Here is a 19,751-nt window from a genome sequence, read left to right as displayed (position 1 = left end):
AAGCCCGAAAGGTTAGTGAGATCCCTGAAAATACCCATACTCACACAATACAAATATAATCATAAACAGCATACTTTGGGTCCAATAAACCATCTGGTTGGAATACCCCAGGCCCTCAACCTTTAGGTTGGAATGCCAACATACTATGGATCCAATCATCCTCGGTATGGAATACCCCAGGCCTGCAACCAACAGGTTGGAATGCCCACATACTATGAGTCCAGTCATCCTCGTGATGGAATACTCCAGGCCCACAACCAACAGGTTGGAATGCCCAGGTCTATTGGTTTTTTCACAAAGCAGAAAAGCCTCAACCAATATACAAACATGTGCATACATAACAGATAATCACATAACAGTCTATAGACAACAAATTGATCTACCATATCATACCACGTATCATATAATGTTATCCTACCCTCTATGATACCGATCTAACAAATCATACTAACATAACATAACTAATAAAAATTCAAAGATCCGGCCTTGGTGCCTTAGACCCTTGAGTATAGTGTGGAAAACTCACCTGACTCGAAGTGCCAAAATGTTGGAATTCTAACCGCCGCCTCACTGGAAATCCCGAGCTGACACACATAATAAATACTAGGTTATTACCCGCCATCACTCCCTTGGCTAAGTGTCCATATAATTCATAAAGTCCATTTCTTTTTGTCGGGCCAAGGCCCAACACTAAGTTCTTATCTTGAAGGTCCATATTCTAAAGTCCATTAATGGCCCAATTTACAAAATCGGATCCAACCTCCTTATTGGGCCTAACCTCATGATCTACTATCATAACCTGGCCTAAAATATCCTATTTGTTGCGCCAACAAAATCCCAAATCCATTTAGCCCCCTAAGCCCATTTATCATGAGCCAAACAAAGAGCGTGCGCGGGGCGTAAAGTCGTTCTATGTTGACTGCCATCTGGACAGTTGACCTCATACGCTGGGCGTACAGAATTTACGTTGGGCGTACATGGGTTTTATCAAAACCCATATAAGTGCTTAATGCCTTAAGCTCTTAAGCCCAAACTCCAGATCCATCGACCAAATATGCCATGGGACCACAAAGTTCCAGACTTTATCACTTTGGACGTTTAGGAAGTCCTTACTCATGGTCTTAACCCATTAAGACCTTCTCACTTTGTGCATGGGACAAGCTTAACTGTTGGGAACTGATTTTTATCACTTAAGACCCCTCCTAAGGTCTAAAAGGACAACTCATTTCGTGTAATACATCACATGCACCATCTTGGGGATTCTTGGGACAAAAGACTTTCATAAAGTTAGATGTCTAGATATATAACTAGTAAGCACAAAGTTTCAAGCTTTTTACCTTCCGGAGCTTCAATGGCACAATACATCCTCAGATCTATAGATTTGCTTTCCTCCTCTAGCTCCTTGGTGCAATGTCTTCACTTCCCAAGGTTCAAGATGCACACCAACTCACACTTCTCACACACACTAGGGTTTGGTACGTTCTTCTGAGGTATGGAGGCTGATGGTAAGCAAAAGAATGAGCCATACGGATGCTTATATAGCCCCTAACCCTGAATATTAGGGTTTTCATCGGATATAAGTACGCCCAGCCTACATGAGTGTACGCTCAGCATACTAGCGTGCACCTAGTGCGCTTAGCGTATCCTTATGTACGCTCAACATACTCCTTCAAGTCCCAAAGATGCAACTTTAGTCCTTTATACTCCTTGCAACACAACACAACCAACTCCAAGGACCAACAGTGAAAACTAATAAAAGGAAGAAGGGTTTTCAAGATATACCGGCAAGGTTCGGGGCGTTACAATTATGAAAAAAAAATTATAGAAAAATAATCCATCATGCAGTCATGTGTTGATGTATACATTATACAAAACAAACCTTTGATGACTCAACATTTTTCTCAAGCTTTAAATTATCTTTCCCACCATAATAACCCTCTTGAAAGATGCTCAATCCATGTGAAAAGCTATAATTAAAAAAAAAAGTGTAAAGCATCTCCATAGTTTATTTTCTAGTATCAATAATGATATTTATAATTTACCTGGTAGATGATAGTCTCTTTAGCATTTTATCAAACAGTTTGGGACTAAATGAATGATCTGAGTATGAAGAAGTTAAAATAACCATTTTACCCTTCTTGCTAGAAAAGCAAACCTGCAACCAAGCTTGTTTCATGCTCTACATGACATCTTGAACTATAATTTGATTGGTATTTAGATGATATTGCTATGATTGGGTGGATAATTCAAAGTACAATGTTGTAAATGTAATAGGAAGAAATGAAAAAAAAAAAAAACTAATGAAAGTAAGTTGCTATTTAACACTATTGAAACAATAAAATGATCAAATATAAAGTCCGCAAAGAAAACGTTGCGGTAAATTTTCTCAATTTGTTTATGGAGATTTCGAACACCTGCTTCTCTACAGTAATTTTCTATCAAGGAATGAAGAGTTGCATGTGTTACTTCAACCTAAAATATTTTGAAATTGAGATCAGTTATTCATCATCAATTTATATTACTACTTGTTATTCTGTTTATTGGGAGTATTGAAACAGATATACAGACTTCATATCAGATATTAACAATCATCTTTTTTTGAAATTAGAGAGAGAGAGAGAGAGAGAGAGACCTATTGAGGCTTCCTGCAACCAGGCATGTTTGTTCTTCAAGCATCTCCCTTGTGCTTTTTCTTATGCCCTCAATCAACATTTTCATCAGGGCTAGTCCAAGCTAATTTTGGGCCTAGGGCGAAAGTAAAAACGAGGCCCCGTAAAAGAAATATTATAATTAAATAACTAAAATTAATAGTTCTTTTTATGGGTAGCTTTTACCAAAACAGGAATGATAACCATATCGAAGCTTTTTTATATACATGACATATACTTTCTAAACAAAAGAACTAAAAAAAGAAGAAGAAGAAGAAGAAGAAGAAGAAGAAGAAGAAGAAGAAGTAAAACCATCTAGGAGTTGGAAAGATACAGAGTAGCTACACACCAAAATAGATCAAGAAAAAAAACTAAATAAGGAACAAAATTTGCAACCATGCATCCACAATAGTAGCAATAAACACCGGAATCCTCACTAGTTTTAAAAACTAACTTCAGTAAAGTTTAGTGACATTTTTATTATCTCCGGATAACAATTTTCTTTAAACACCAAAGATATGCATTCATTGACTAAAGTAGACCTTCTATATGCCCTTATAATATGTAAAAATAAGACATCCCATATGCCTTTTGATCTCACCACACGAAGCTTCTGGTATGATCTAAACCTACTAGTATAATCTAAAACCTAGAAGTACTAAAAACTTACAATATTAATGAAAAAAAGCAATGAAATAGCATATATCAAAGAACACAAACAATAAAAAAAATTAAAACAAAAGAGTCGGGATACATTAAAAAACGAGAACCAAAGATGAAAGAGTGGGATACAGTTGGAGCAAGAGCTAAAAGAGTAAGATACATGAGGCTGATTCAAAAATCAGAATCATTTATCATGGTTACACTAATTAAAAAGAAACCTCTCTTAACAACCTTAACCCTTACTCTTAACAGGTTGCAACAACACATCAATCTTCTAAAATAAACAAAAAAATAAAGAAGAAACATATTAAAAACCTCATCAACAAGGAGTGCGATAAATATGGTGAACATTTTGGACCTGAGATCTATTGAGTTTTTATGTACTATACCACTCCTATGGTGCACATAAAACCCTAATTCTTTGGATATAAGTTTTCTCTAGTTATTTATGCAACAAAAAATTATCCAAATCATAAAACCTATCTAGCATACAAATTTGGTACATTAATCATAAAACTAGTTAGAAGAATACCTCATATTTGTAGCTTGTAGTTGTTAGCCTTTCAAGAGCTTAGCACCTCAAGTGTGATGTCTCAAACAAGTCACAAACACCAATAAAAATTGGATGAATATAAGAGAGAGGTTATGAACCTAAAATCGGCTAGGCATATACCTTAGGTGTCATAGGGGCCGATTTTAGCAAGCTAGGGTTCATTTTATAGTTTGGAATTCCTACGGTTTCAACTTGTAAACCCTAATTCACTTGGGATTTTAATACAATAACTCATTAGCCTTTTCGACCAACTCTTCATGGACCCTCACAAAGATTTATTCCAATCCTAATCAACATGGATCTTTAGCCTAAACTATAAGTATTATTGATTTACCTAATCGGTCCTCGTAAATTTAATCAGTCTCCTTTAATCACTAAATTAATTCCAATTTAATTCTTGATTAATACCAATTAAATAATATGATTTCTCAATTAATATATTATTCTTATAATATATTAATAAATCATAAATAACCTATTTCTCAAATATCCATCCTGTCAAATTGTTATGCAGAAGGCAACCCGAAATGGACCATGCTACTCTCGGGTCAAGTACATACCAATTATAGTTACGGGATTAGACACCGAATCCAACAATCTCCCACTTGGATAACTATAATAACTATAACTAAAAGTACGACTTCAATACCCAACAAGCAATCGTAGCTTTGTCGAACTCTGACTTAGTCAATGACGCATCCATTAGATAAAAGATCATATATTCCTCCATTCTAGATATCGTATGGACATGAGACATGGATTATATTCATTCTATTTATCCATGTGTTGTTTCCCGATTTCCGATTTATGACAACCGACTAATTAACAAATCAAATCAGTCCAGGCTTGGCCAAGCACTTAGGATTGTCATCACTTAATCATCAAGGGGTCCACATATATCACTTTTATCCCTCTTAGGGTAAAAGGAACACATAAACTTCGACTCAAGTGTTTTTTGTACTTACTCATCAAATCACACAAAACAATATGTTTTATAACACCAAGTTACTTGTACCTTTACATATATCAATGTGCAACCGACTTGTAAACTACACCTCACATGTCTTGGTATCAAGAATATAAGGTATTATCATCTCACAATCACTTGTGATAAAATCCATGAAGTGATTCAGATGAGTGTGGGTTTAATCCAATAATCAAATCTTATTACAAGAGTACTCATGAATACTACAACAAACTTGTGCTATGTCTAACACTTAGACAATCTACAGATGGATTCATGACAGTCTTGCCTCAATACCTACTTCCAAAGTATGATTGATTGTGGATTGTTTGAATAATCTTATTATTCGGGAAGTCAAAACATGTGAAATGAAACACAAGAATAATTGAATCCAATATGATCTCAAAAACTTTTGAATATAAATAAGACACCTTTTATTTAATCACCATATTGATTCCACATTATTCATTGTATAATGTTTCAATTAATCAACTCAATACTTGAATCAAAACAATAGTTATCCCATGCTCCAAGCATGCACACTATGTTTATCTATGGCCGTTACTTTGTGAAATAGATCAATTTTAAACATTTCCAATGACACTCATTTCATAATTCCAAATCCTTATCGTAAGTGTAAGAATACCAAGTCCTTGCAACTTATTGTAATATGTTAGATTCTAAGCTTATATGCAGTGATCCTTTTGTAACGACTATGTATACAAGTCACGGTGATTTTTCCAATTACAAAACTTTTCATTGGAAATTATTACAAGACAATTCCATAGATACGAAGTCTCATATTCAAAGCACATTCCTTTGAACATCCTTCTTGCATAAAATTTTATAAGTTACTCATAGATTCTTGATATGCAACTCCAATTATGGAAACATTTCCATATATTCCATATAACAATTCATTATAAATAGAATCCTGTCTATTCATAATAATGTCAACATGGTCCATCCATTACTATACTTCCAACAGCCTACAAGTGACCAATCCTTAGCGAACCTTGGATTGTCATTAACAAATGTTTAATAACTTTATGACATGACCAGTTTTGATCCCTTTTCCCTCGCAATGCCCTGGGCATTTGGAAAATTAGAATAGGTGAATATTATAGCATATGCAATCAATCCTATACCTGAAGCATATGGAACACGATTCCTAATGTCTTACATAAAGACATGACACGTGACCAGTCTTTTGCTATAATATTTCCATATACAGAATTTCCAATGTTGAAATATTTTAACATGGTATTCATATATCCATGACTAAGTTTGATTAATACTTTAATCTAAACTTTTAGATTCAAAATAAAGTATAAGAATCCTCTCCCTTACTATAGAGAATCAACTTTTCAAATTTTTTTCAACTTTGCAAATTCTTAACCTTTGTTTCCTATAACCAATATTGCTAACTTGCAACACTTCACATAATAATCATGCTCCCACTAATATGATAATTATATTCTTACTAGCATAACACTTATTCTCCCACTAGCTTTGACATGTATCCAAAATCAGTTGGACTTCTAGAAATTAGTAATTTATTGACTTTCTTACCAAAGTTCAGATTTATGATACGAGATACTTCGATAATCCTTTATCTAAGCTCATACACTTTTTATTAGAAAGCCCATATGTGTCTCTAAATGATTCAGAACTTACAACAATAAGTTTCTAATGTTCCAACTATTTGCCAATTCTCACAATTCGAACTATGAAGAGGGATGTCGTAAACATAATAGAATTTGAGAACGCAATTAACATAACTACTATCTCCTTAAATCTACTTAGTGAATGTGTTTCCTCACAATTATTTTCATTAATCGGAGAGAAACCTTATGCCACTTAGATTTTATTGATAGGTTTTATACAAACAATCCTATGTGTGCATGCAACCCTAGTTTGGATCTATGTTTTCACCATAAGACATACAACTTTATGAACACAAAATAAACCCTAGCATGCTTCTATAATTTTCTAAATTTACATAGAAGTGTAGAAAACATACCTTTGTTGTTATATAGCAATAACAACTAGTTTCCTTGATCTCTTGAACTCTCTAGAACTCTTGAAAGCAAGCACCACAATTGTAGTGCCTCTAATGGCTCACAAACACCTTGAAGCAAGAAGGCAACTAAGAGAGAGAAGGGAATGATGCTAATTTCGGCCCTAGGGTTCCCTTGGAATCAAGTGGCCTTAAATTGAAGCATAGGGTATGTATTTATACTATAGGGTGCTAGGGTTTCAGTCAAAACCCTAATGGACAGCTTAGCCACCAAGCAGCCCAAGAAACCTTATGGAATGAGGCCTTGGACGAAAATATGATGATCCTTCATCATAATTTCGTTCCCCCTTAGTCCATTAGGTTTCCTAGCCCAAAACTCAACTATCATACAATTGACAGTTTATACCCCTTTATTTAATTTGTCTCTTTTAGTCACCAAATTAATTCCTAATTAATTTATGACTAATACTAATCAAATAAATATGATTTCTCCTTTAATATATTATTCTTATAATATATTAATAAATCATAATATCTCCTCTCTCATATCAAATTACCTTGTCAAGTTGCTTTGGTGAAGGCAACCCAAAAGGACCATGCACACTCGGGTCAAATATATACCAAATATGGTTACTGACTTAGACATTAATCCAACAGTCTCCCACTTGGATAAGTCTAGTAACTATATCTCACGTATTACTTCCGAACCCGATAGCAATCGTAGCTTTCAATAGCCGCTGTCAACTCTAACCAATAACTTGTCCTTTAGATAAGGGATCGTATAATCCTCTGTTCTAGATATCATGCTAACAATACTTATTGTCTAGCATTTTTATTTCTTGATCTCTGATTTGTTCGACATAGAACTCAGTTGAACACATCAACTTCATCTTGACCGGGCCCGGCACATAAGTCAAACCAAATCATCAAGTGGCCGAGATATCGCTTTTATCCTCATAGAATAAAAGGAACAGAAAAACGTCGACTAATATGTCTTTATCATTTACCAGTTAAACCATACACAATAATGCGTTTTATGACATCAAGTTACTGATGCGTTTTCGCATTATCAATGTATAATCAACTAGCAAACAATAACCATATCTCTAGGTTTAAAGATTATATGATATTATCATCTTGCGATCACTTGTGATGACATTCATGAAGTAATACCAGCAAGTGTGGGTCTGTTCCAATGCTCAATACTAATTTCATAAGCACTCATAAACTTTGCAGAAAACCTTTGCTATGTCTAAAACTTTTCAGACAATCTACAAACAAATTTATGACAATCTTTCTTCATATCTACTTCCAACATATGAGCGATTGTGGACTGTTCGAATAATCTCATTATTCAGGAAGTCAAAACATGCAAAAATCGGAAAAAATAGATAAATAATCAACACATGATAGAAACTTTCTTATAAATAACACACTTTTATTTAATCATCAATTGTTGAGTATGACATTATCTATTACAAGTTTCCTACCTATCTAATTTAAACTAATATCGTCCTTCAGCCCTACGCTCCTAGCGTGCTGAAAATGCTTGACCCTACTCAGTCCCTTCGTAAGGGGATCTGCTGGGTTATCTTCTGACGATACCCTCTTCACAACGAGGAGTCCCTCTTCTACCCGATGTCTAATAAAATGGTATTTCCTGTCGATATGTCGAGATCTGCCATGATCCCTTGGTTCCTTGGTTAAGGCAACCACTCCTTCATTATCACAGAAAATTTCCATGGGCTCCTTTATGGATGGCACAACTCCAAGGTCTCCAATGAAGTTCTTCAACCATATAGCCTCCTTTGACGCTTCGCTCGCCGCAATATACTCTGATTCGCACGTTGAATCAGCTACGGTCTCTTGTTTGGAACTTTTCCAAGTCACTGCTCCTCCATTTAGGGTAAAGACCCAGCCCGACTGTGATCGGAAGTTATCCCGATCCGTCTGAAAACTAGCATCACTGTACCCTCGTACCCTTAAGTCATCACTCCCACCGAGGACTAGAAACCATTCCTTGGTCCTCCGAAGGTACTTAAGAATATTCTTAACTGCAATCCAATGTGCTCTACCAGGATTCCCCTGATATCTGCTGACCATGCTTAAAGCGAACGCCACATCAGGGCGAGTACAAGTCATAGCGTACATGATAGAGCCTACTGTGACAACCCTATTTTTCCCAAAAGCATTGTAAACACTCGAAAGCTAAAAACAACAAAATTAACCTCGAAAATAAAGTGTTCAGGTATCTAAGTTGGGATGCATCGAATATTAGATATCATGCCCGGGTTTCCGAAAACATAAAGAACACTCAAAACCGAGTTATATTGAAGAAATTATAACCACTCGTATAATTACGACACGACGTTAAAACATAATTTGATGTAAAAAGTGAAATCTCAATAAAATACATTTTAGCCTTAAAGTATCTAAACAAAAGTCGTAGATCTCGTTGAAAGATGAGCGTGCATAAAAAGATCGCCCAATTTGGACCTCGTATGAAGAAGTTACGAATTTTTAAAGTTTCGTAACAGTAGTAAAGGGCTAAAAACTCGGATTGAAGATCGAGTATTATTTAGCTATCGCCACCTAAACGGAAGTTGAAGATCTCCTCGGTGATAATAAAACAATAAAAAGACAAACGAAAACCGACGTCGAATAAAGAACCTATGAAATTTTAACGAACTTTAGGAGGCCCGGCCTATTAAAATTATATCATTAAAAATAAAGTCAAAACTAGCCGACAGAGTCTAAATGAAAGTTGTAGAGCATAATCTCACCTACGCGTGGATATAAAGACTGCGAAAAACGGAGCTCGTACGCGAAAGTTACGGAATTTAGAAGTTGGAAGCAGGGATTACGCCCCGCGTAATCTGGGAGTACGCCCCGCGTACTAGACCCAGGGTCGAGTCCCATCGGCCCGCCCAAACTACGCCTAGCTAGCCAGGAGTCGTAAGCCATGACACCTTATTACGCCCCGCGTAACCGAAGTACGCCCCGCGTACTGACTACGCCCCGCGTACTCCGGCAGTACGCGCCGCGTACGGGGGTTTTCAGCCCTATAAATAGAGGGCATAAGGCTCGGGTTTTGGCACACCTTCACCAATTCTCAGACATTCTCCCAGCTCCAGAGACCCTTTTCTCACCTCGGTTTCCGCACTTGAGCCCCGACGGAAGATTTACGTTGCAGAAGTTCCCGAAGAGCCCGACGACGCAACTATCCGAGATCGAAACTCTGCTCAACTCTAGCCCCTCTCTTCAAACTTAACGAGTGAGTTCATACCCCTACTTTTAAATCCTTTTACATGTTTTAGGGGGGGAATACAAGTACATTACACGTTAAAAGTATCGTTTTCTAAACATAAATGCAATTTCTAACTTCGAATATCGATACAAACATTTTATGTATACAAGGGCAATTATATCACTAAGTTATGTCTACGAAATGGAACATACTATCTGAAGAACTATAATGGGTATAGTTAGCAAGTCAATCCTACATTTTTATACAATTTGAAAAACGAAACACTTTCAAAAAGGAGTAAAGTCATTTCATTGTAAATCTATTTATACTAGGTAAATGTGAGACATTTAAACTTCAACGTACATTTTTGTACGCATTTCAAGTCCTGTATTATATACCATAATCTCTTGGAGGGAGAGCGTGATACTTGTGTATAGATCTATACGGGATTGACAATCCCGCACCTAAACTACTAGCTATAGTTAGACCGGCAGGTCTGGGGTGACAAATGTCATAACACTGCAACACTTGAAGAATGTTGTTACAGGCCGTCAGTGTCAATAGTATGGTTATAAAACTCACATAAAAAGTATAAAACAAGATTGATTTACAAGGTTCATATGTGCATCGCAGTATTTCTACATTATATTTTCATACTAAATTTTTGTTATCAATTGTTTATAAAAGTTACTAACACATTCCAACTTTGGAACCTTTTACATTTTACAAGAAAAGATTGGATTTTCTAAAGATCTCGTTTACCAAATTACTACCAAAGGAATATACTTTTCAACTCGGAACACTCATGAACTCACCAACTTAAATGTTGACACTTTTCAAAACCACTTGTATTTCTCAGGGAATCAGTGATACAGGTAAACTACCAGCTTTTGAAAGAAGGAACACAAAGGATGATTTTATCATTAAACATTTATTCATCATATTGTAATATTCTTTTGATAACATGTATAACGCAACAATACGCGTTTTCATTGTTATATATATGATGGTTGTGTTACTTTCTTTGTAATATTCAATCGTTGTGATACTACGTGAAGTCATCCACCCCCGAATGTTTCCGCCATTCTGGTTTGGGGGTGTGACAGATTGGTATCAGAGCATTGTTTATAGTGAACTAAGTATATCTAACCACATAAGATATACAAACTATAAATACAACGGGAACCAAAAACCCTCTGATAACAACATTTTCATAGAAATATATTTTCTTTTAAATATATACATTTTTACCGCACGTATCAGTCTCGCGTCACGACAAGTTTTTCTAAAAAGTAGTATGACAAGTTGCAATACCACGATTGAGCCTTGGGGTATGTAATCAAATCAAGAATAAATATAGCCTGATCAACTATATTTATCCTGGATTTGACCAATATACGTCGAGGAATGGTCGTAGTAGTCAACAAGCCAAAAACTTATAAAATCTAAATTCGCTAAATTGAAATAATATAAGTCTATTCTTAAATGATAAAACATTGCGCTCAGTAAGGATATAAATAGGCTTAGGAATTCGTTAATTAGAAATTCTTTTCTTATGAAAATCTCATACCTCTATCCCAGTACAGACAAATGGCCGGATTTCCTTTACCGGGAGACCCCTACTACCTAAATCAAGGTAACGGCGGCTGGATAGAAGAAGACCCGGAGGAAGACCCAGAGGAAATCGAAGAAGAAATCGAAGAAGAGGTCGAAGAAGAATTCGAAATCGAAGTCGGAGAGGAATACGAAGTCGACGAGGAGATCGTGGAAATTTCTAGCGGAACAGATTCCGAACCATAAGTAATTGACCCTCCCATCCCACATCCTCCAGTGATCAGGCCACATCAACCGGGACCCATTCCCATATGGGGAAGCCACCTCTACTACTGGAGCCGTCAGCAAGGCGTGCGTCCTCCATTTGGCATGTGTCGGGATTTTTACAACGTCAGTGGAGGAGGCTCAGCTGATCGAGCACTTCCCGTTGTCGTGAACGCTATAGCTAACCAGAACTACCAGGCAGACCAACAAGCAACCAGAATTCGAGAGATCAATGTTGCTACCCAAGGTAATGCCTCCGACATCAGCCGTTTGGACGGACTACATGAGAATCTCCAAATCTACACGGGGACACTACAGAACCAAATGATAACAGCTCTAGATGATATAAGAGAGATGAAAGAACAACAAGCATAATTCGAGAGGCGACTGATGGGAGTCAAACGGTCAGATGCTGAATCCAGCTCCAAACGCCACAAATAGAGTTTGTTCAAGCTCCAACAAATTTTGATATAGACTAGGACCGCGGATAAAAGTTTTTCTCTTATTTCCTTTTGTATCTGTAAAACGGAGACCTCTTAAATAGGTCAAATTTTCCTAGAAGCCTAAAGAAACACACTTTAGGTGTGATATATATATATATATATATATATATATATATATATATATATATATATATGCAGTGCCTCTTTATATACCTCTCGAAATTAATTAAATTGTTATACCTAATTTAAAAACCAAAAACTAAAGTCAAAACAAATTACAGGATACGACTAACCCTCAATTACACGATTGTCAAGACATTAGAAACTTATAGTATTCATTCTTATTTTCTCTACCAGAACATGCCTCCTCGTAGAACAACACGCAGAAACTCAACTCCAGCACCACCTCCACCACCTCCTCCAACTATGGATGCAGCTATGTTCCAAACTGCTGTAACGGCCGCTGTAACCGCGGCGATGGCTCAAATGAGCAACAATGGGTCGGGAGGTGGAATAAATAGCTTTACCAATGGCCCAAGCCAAGGCCGTACTGGAGTCTGCACTTACAAAGACTTCACTAATGGAAAACCTATTCCCTTTTATGGAACTGGAGGAGTGTTGGCTCTGTCCCAATGGATAGAAAAGACGGAAGCCGTATTTGAAATTTGCGCATGCCCGGAAGAAAGCAAAGTAAAATTTGCTGCCTGTACATTCTCTGAACGCGCCTTGACATGGTGGAACGGCCACGTCAAGACACTAACCCTGGTGGTGGCGAACTCCATGGGTTGGGAGAATTTGAAGCGAATGCTCCTACGGGAATACTGCCCAAGGGGCGAAATTCAGAAGCTGGAACAAGAATTGTGGAACCTTTCAATGAAAGGATCGGACATCGCAGGCTACACCAATAGGTTCAGTGATTTGATAACGCTTTGTCCTGGGATGTTAATTCTAGAAAGCCAAAAAGTGGAGAGATACATCTGGGGATTATCACCCCAACTGCGAGGAAGTGTGCTAGCTTCAAAGCCCATGACTTTCGACAGTGCCAAAGAACTGGCGCAATCTCTTGTGGACCATGGCGTCTGCCAAGGAGTCACGACTATCGCAACTGAACCAACCAAAGGGAACAATGACAACAATAACAACAGCAAGAAGAAATATTGGAACAAGAGGAAGGGACTAACCTCTCAAGAACCTTCAAAGAGACAAATGGTGGCGGTTCATGCTGCTACTACTCCTAGCACAACTCCTACAACTTCGACGCCAACAAGACAATATGCAGGGAACTTGCCAAAGTGCAGCAAATGCAACTACCATCACCACGGAAATTGCCGCGAAATGTACTGTAAGAACTGTGACAGGAAAGGGCACACAGCCCATTTCTGTAAGGCACCAGCGCGGCCATTCACACAAGTTCCTGGTACTGGGGTAAGTCAAGCCTGTTATGGATGTGGAGAAACCGGGCATTTCAAGAGGGACTGCCCCAAGACAAGGAATGTTGGTGGTATTGGGAGAGTGCTGGCGATAGGTCAAAATGAAGCAATAACTGATCCAACAGTAGTTACGGGTACGTTTCTCCTCAACAACATTTATGCATGCATACTATTTGATTGCGGTGCGGAGAGAAGTTTTGTGAGCCATAAATTCAAACATCTACTTAACCAGAGACCCCAACCACTTAATAAAATATTCACGGTAGAAATGGCTAATGGAAAAACAGAAAGCACAAGTGATATGTACGTCGAGTGCACATTAAATTTAAACGAACATTTATTTCCAATCGACCTTATGCCCATTTCGATAAGAAGTCTTGATATAATCATCGGTATGGACTGGCTGAGTCTTCACCATGCCGACATTCTTTGCCATGAAAAGGCCGTTCGTCTCAATCTTCCCAACGGTGAAAATCTCATCATATATGGGGACAAACCTAGTGCAAAATTACAAATCATCTCCTGTATTACAGCCCGAAAATATCTTCGCAAGAAATACTATGCCTTTCTAGCCCACGTAGTAGACCAGAAGAAAGAACCAAAGAACATTAAAGATATTCCAGAAGTCTGCAACTTCCCAGACATTTTCCCAGAAGATCTCCCAGGAATCCCACCAGAACGTCAAGTCGAATTCAGAATCGACTTGATTCCCGGAGCCATCCCAGTAGCAAAGTCACCGTACCGTTTAGCTCCAGCCGAGATGCAGGAACTGTCCAGTCAATTGAACGAGCTGTTGAGCAAGGGATTCATTAGGCCAAGTTTCTCACCATGGGGAGCACCAGTCCTGTTCGTGAAAAAGAAGGACGGATCTTTTCGCATGTGCATCGACTATCGAGAACTGAACAAACTGACAATCAAGAACCGATATCCCCTTCCACGTATAGACGATCTTTTTGACCAACTACAAGGAGCGAGTTACTTCTCGAAAATCGACCTAAGATCCGGTTATCACCAGCTACGTGTACTAGAAGGAGACATCCCCAAAACGGCTTTCCGAACACGATATGGTCACTACGAGTTTGTAGTGATGCCCTTCGGATTGACAAACGCCCCAGCAGTGTTCATGGACTTGATGAACCGAGTATGTCGCCCCTTCCTGGACAAATTCGTGATCGTGTTCATAGATGATATACTCATCTATTCTAGAAACCAGGAAGAACACAGCCAACATCTCCGCCAAGTTCTGGAAACATTAAGGGCAGAGAAACTTTATGCAAAATTTTCCAAGTGAGAATTTTGGATTCGAGAGGTGGATTTTCTAGGACACGTAGTAAGCAAGGAAGGAATACACGTGGATCCCTCAAAGATCAAAGCAATAGAGAATTGGACGATCCCAAGAACCCCTACAGAGATCTGACAATTTTTAGGACTCGCCGGGTATTACCGAAGGTTCATACAGAATTTTTCCAAGATTGCCAAGCCACTCACCACACTAACTCAGAAAAATGTGACCTTCGACTGGGGAGAAAAACAAGATGCCGCATTTCAAACGCTAAAACGAGCATTATGCAGTGCGCCCATCCTAACCCTGCCAGAAGGGACGGAGGACTTCGTGGTCTATTGTGATGCATCAAACCAAGGACTCGGTTGTGTCCTGATGCAACGAGGGAAGGTCATCGCCTATGCCTCAAGACAACTAAAGACGCATGAAGTGAACTACACAACGCACGATCTTGAGCTAGGAGCAGTCGTTTTCGCTCTGAAGATATGGAGACACTACCTCTACGGCACAAAATGCACGATCTTCACTGACCATAAAAGCCTCCAACATATTCTCAACCAGAAAGAACTCAACATGAGACAAAGATGGTGGGTAGAGCTACTAAGTGATTACGAATGCGAAATTCGATATCACCCCGGAAAGGCTAATGTAGTGGCGGATGCACTCAGTAGGAAGGAATACTCAGGTCGCCGAGTGAAGTCCCTAACTATGACGATCCATTCCCACCTGTCCACGCAAATCAAGGAAGCCCAAATAGAAGCCTTGAAAGCTGAAAATGTGGCAGGAGAAACCCTAAGGGGAATGGATAAGAATCTTGAAACCAAGAACGACGGAGTTCGTTGCTTCATGGATCGAATATGGACACCAAAGTTTGGTGGATTCAGAGAAATCGTCATGGACGAAGCCCATAAAACACGATACTCCATACACCCCGGCTCCGACAAGATGTATCTCGACCTCAAAAAGTTGTACTGGTGGCCGAACATGAAAGCCGAAATTGCTACCTACGTGAGTAAATGTCTGACGTGCGCTAAAGTCAAAATAGAATACCAAAAGCCTTCAGGTTTATTACAACAACCAGAAATACCCGAATGGAAGTGGGAGCGGATAACTATGGATTTCATAACCAAGTTACCCAAAACGACAAACGGACTCGACACCATTTGGGTAATTGTCGACAGGTTAACTAAATCAGCACATTTCCTACCGATCAAAGAGACGGATAAATTGGAGAAGTTAACAAGGACGTACCTTAGGGAAATTGTACGACTGCACGGTGTGCCCGTATCCATTATCTCGGACCGAGATAGTAGATTCACCTCAAGATTTTGGCAGTCGCTACAAAGAGCCTTGGGAACAAGACTAGACATGAGTACCGCCTATCACCCTCAAACCGACGGCCAGAGCGAGAGAACCATACAAACCCTAGAAGACATGCTGAGAGCCTGCGTAATCGATTTCGGCAAAGCATGGGACACACATCTACCCTTGGTCGAGTTCTCGTACAACAATAGCTACCACACCAGTATCAAAGCTGCCCCGTTCGAAGCCCTCTATGGCCGCAAGTGCAGATCACCTTTATGCTGGGCCGAAGTGGGAGACACCCAACTAGCAAAAGGACAAGCAACTGACAACACACTTACTGGGCCAGAAATCATACGGGAAACTACGGAGAAGATTGTTCAAATCCGAGAACGTCTAAAGGCATCAAGGGATAGACAAAAGAGTTATGCAGATAAGAGACGAAAACCCTTGGAATTCCAAGTTGGAGACCGTGTCCTACTAAAAGTCTCGCCCTGGAAAGGATTGATACGCTTCGGAAAACGTGGGAAACTGAACCCCAGATACATCGGACCATTCGAGATCCTTGCGAGGATCGGTCCAGTGGCTTACAAACTTAGACTACCTCAGGAACTCCACAATGTACACCCTACCTTTCATGTATCGAACCTGAAGAAATGCTTATCCGACGAGACCCTTGTCGTCCCTCTAGACGAAATCGCAATAAACGAAAACCTCCAATTTGTAGAGGAACCAGTAGAGATCATGGATCGGGAAGTCAAAAGGACTAAACAAAGTCGCATACCTATCGTAAAGGTCCGCTGGAACGCCAAGCGAGGACCTGAATACACCTGGGAACGAGAGGATCAAATGAAACAAAAGTACCCGCATCTTTTTCCTAATTTGTAATATTGATCTTAGATTAAATTTCGGGACGAAATTCCCTTAACAGGGGGATGATGTGACAACCCTATTTTTCCCAAAAGCATTGTAAACACTCGAAAGCTAAAAACAACGAAATTAACCTCGAAAATAAAGTGTTCAGGTATCTAAGTTGGGATGCATCGAATATTAGATATCATGCCCGGGTTTCCGAAAACATAAAGAACACTCAAAACCGAGTTATATTGAAGAAATTATAACCACTCGTATAATTACGACACGACGTTAAAACATAATTTGATGTAAAAAGTGAAATCTCAATAAAATACATTTTAGCCTTAAAGTATCTAAACAAAAGTCGTAGATCTCGTTGAAAGATGAGCGTGCATAAAAAGATCGCCCAATTTGGACCTCGTATGAAGAAGTTACGAATTTTCAAAGTTTCGTAACAGTAGTAAAGGGCTAAAAACTCGGATTGAAGATCGAGTATTATTTAGCTATCGCCACCTAAACGGAAGTTGAAGATCTCCTCGGTGATAATAAAACAATAAAAAGACAAACGAAAACCGACGTCGAATAAAGAACCTATGAAATTTTAACGAACTTTAGGAGGCCCGGCCTATTAAAATTATATCATTAAAAATAAAGTCAAAACTAGCCGACGGAGTCTAAATGAAAGTTGTAGAGCATAATCTCACCTACGCGTGGATATAAAGACCGCGAAAAACGGAGCTCGTACGCGAAAGTTACAGAATTTAGAAGTTGGAAGCAGGGATTACGCCCCGCGTAATCTGGGAGTACGCCCCGCGTACTAGACCCAGGGTCGAGTCCCATCGGCCCGCCCAAACTACGCCTAGCTAGCCAGGAGTCGTAAGCCATGACGCCTTATTACGCCCCGCGTAACCGAAGTACGCCCCGCGTACTGACTACGCCCCGCGTACTCCGGCAGTACGCGCCGCGTACGGGGGTTTTCAGCCCTATAAATAGAGGGCATAAGGCTCAGGTTTTGGCACACCTTCACCAATTCTCAGACATTCTCCCAGCTCCAGAGACCCTTTTCTCACCTCGGTTTCCGCACTCGAGCCCCGACGGAAGATTTACGTTGCAGAAGTTCCCGAAGAGCCCGACGACGCAACTATCCGAGATCGAAACTCTGCTCAACTCTAGCCCCTCTCTTCAAACTTAACGAGTGAGTTCATACCCCTACTTTTAAATCCTTTTACATGTTTTAGGGGGGGAATACAAGTACATTACACGTTAAAAGTATCGTTTTCTAAACATAAATGCAATTTCTAACTTCGAATATCGATACAAACATTTTATGTATACAAGGGCAATTATATCACTAAGTTATGTCTACGAAATGGAACATACTATCTGAAGAACTATAATGGGTATAGTTAGCAAGTCAATCCTACATTTTTATACAATTTGAAAAACGAAACACTTTCAAAAAGGAGTAAAGTCATTTCATTGTAAATCTATTTATACTAGGTAAATGTGAGACATTTAAACTTCAACGTACATTTTTGTACGCATTTCAAGTCCTGTATTATATACCATAATCTCTTGGAGGGAGAGTGTGATACTTGTGTATAGATCTATACGGGATTGACAATCCCGCACCTAAACTACTAGCTATAGTTAGACCGGCAGGTCTGGGGTGACAAATGTCATAACACTGCAACACTTGAAGAATGTTGTTACAGGCCGTCAGTGTCAATAGTATGGTTATAAAACTCACATAAAAAGTATAAAACAAGATTGATTTACAAGGTTCATATGTGCATCGCAGTATTTCTACATTATATTTTCATACTAAATTTTTGTTATCAATTGTTTATAAAAGTTACTAACACATTCCAACTTTGGAACCTTTTACATTTTACAAGAAAAGATTGGATTTTCTAAAGATCTCGTTTACCAAATTACTACCAAAGGAATATACTTTTCAACTCGGAACACTCATGAACTCACCAACTTAAATGTTGACACTTTTCAAAACCACTTGTATTTCTCAGGGAATCAGTGATACAGGTAAACTACCAGCTTTTGGAAGAAGGAACACAAAGGATGATTTTATCCTTAAACATTTATTCATCATATTGTAATATTCTTTTGATAACATGTATAACGCAACAATACGCGTTTTCATTGTTATATATATGATGGTTGTGTTACTTTCTTTGCAATATTCAATCGTTGTGATACTACGTGAAGTCATCCACCCCCGAATGTTTCCACCATTCTGGTTTGGGGGTGTGACACCTACTGCGGAAGCGTAAGGTACTCGGCTCATATCAGCTATCTCTGTCTCTGTACTCGGGCTCTGAGTCTTACTCAGCTTGGTATTGCTTTGGATTGGCAACTCCCCTTTCTTGGAATTTTCCATACTAAAACGCTTTAGCACCTTTTCCAAGTATGTATCCTGACTGAGTCCTATCAGTCTCTTTTCCCTGTTTCTTACTATTCTTATTCCCAGAATATAAGCAGCTTCTCCGAGGTCCTTCATAGCGAAAC

This window comes from Lactuca saligna, chromosome 7 (assembly GCF_052625555.1).
Source record: "Lactuca saligna cultivar CGN05327 chromosome 7, ASM5262555v1, whole genome shotgun sequence".
Taxonomy (NCBI): Eukaryota; Viridiplantae; Streptophyta; class Magnoliopsida; order Asterales; family Asteraceae; genus Lactuca; species Lactuca saligna.
The sequence above is the reverse complement of the archived record's forward strand: the minus strand, read 5'-3'. Positions refer to the sequence as shown.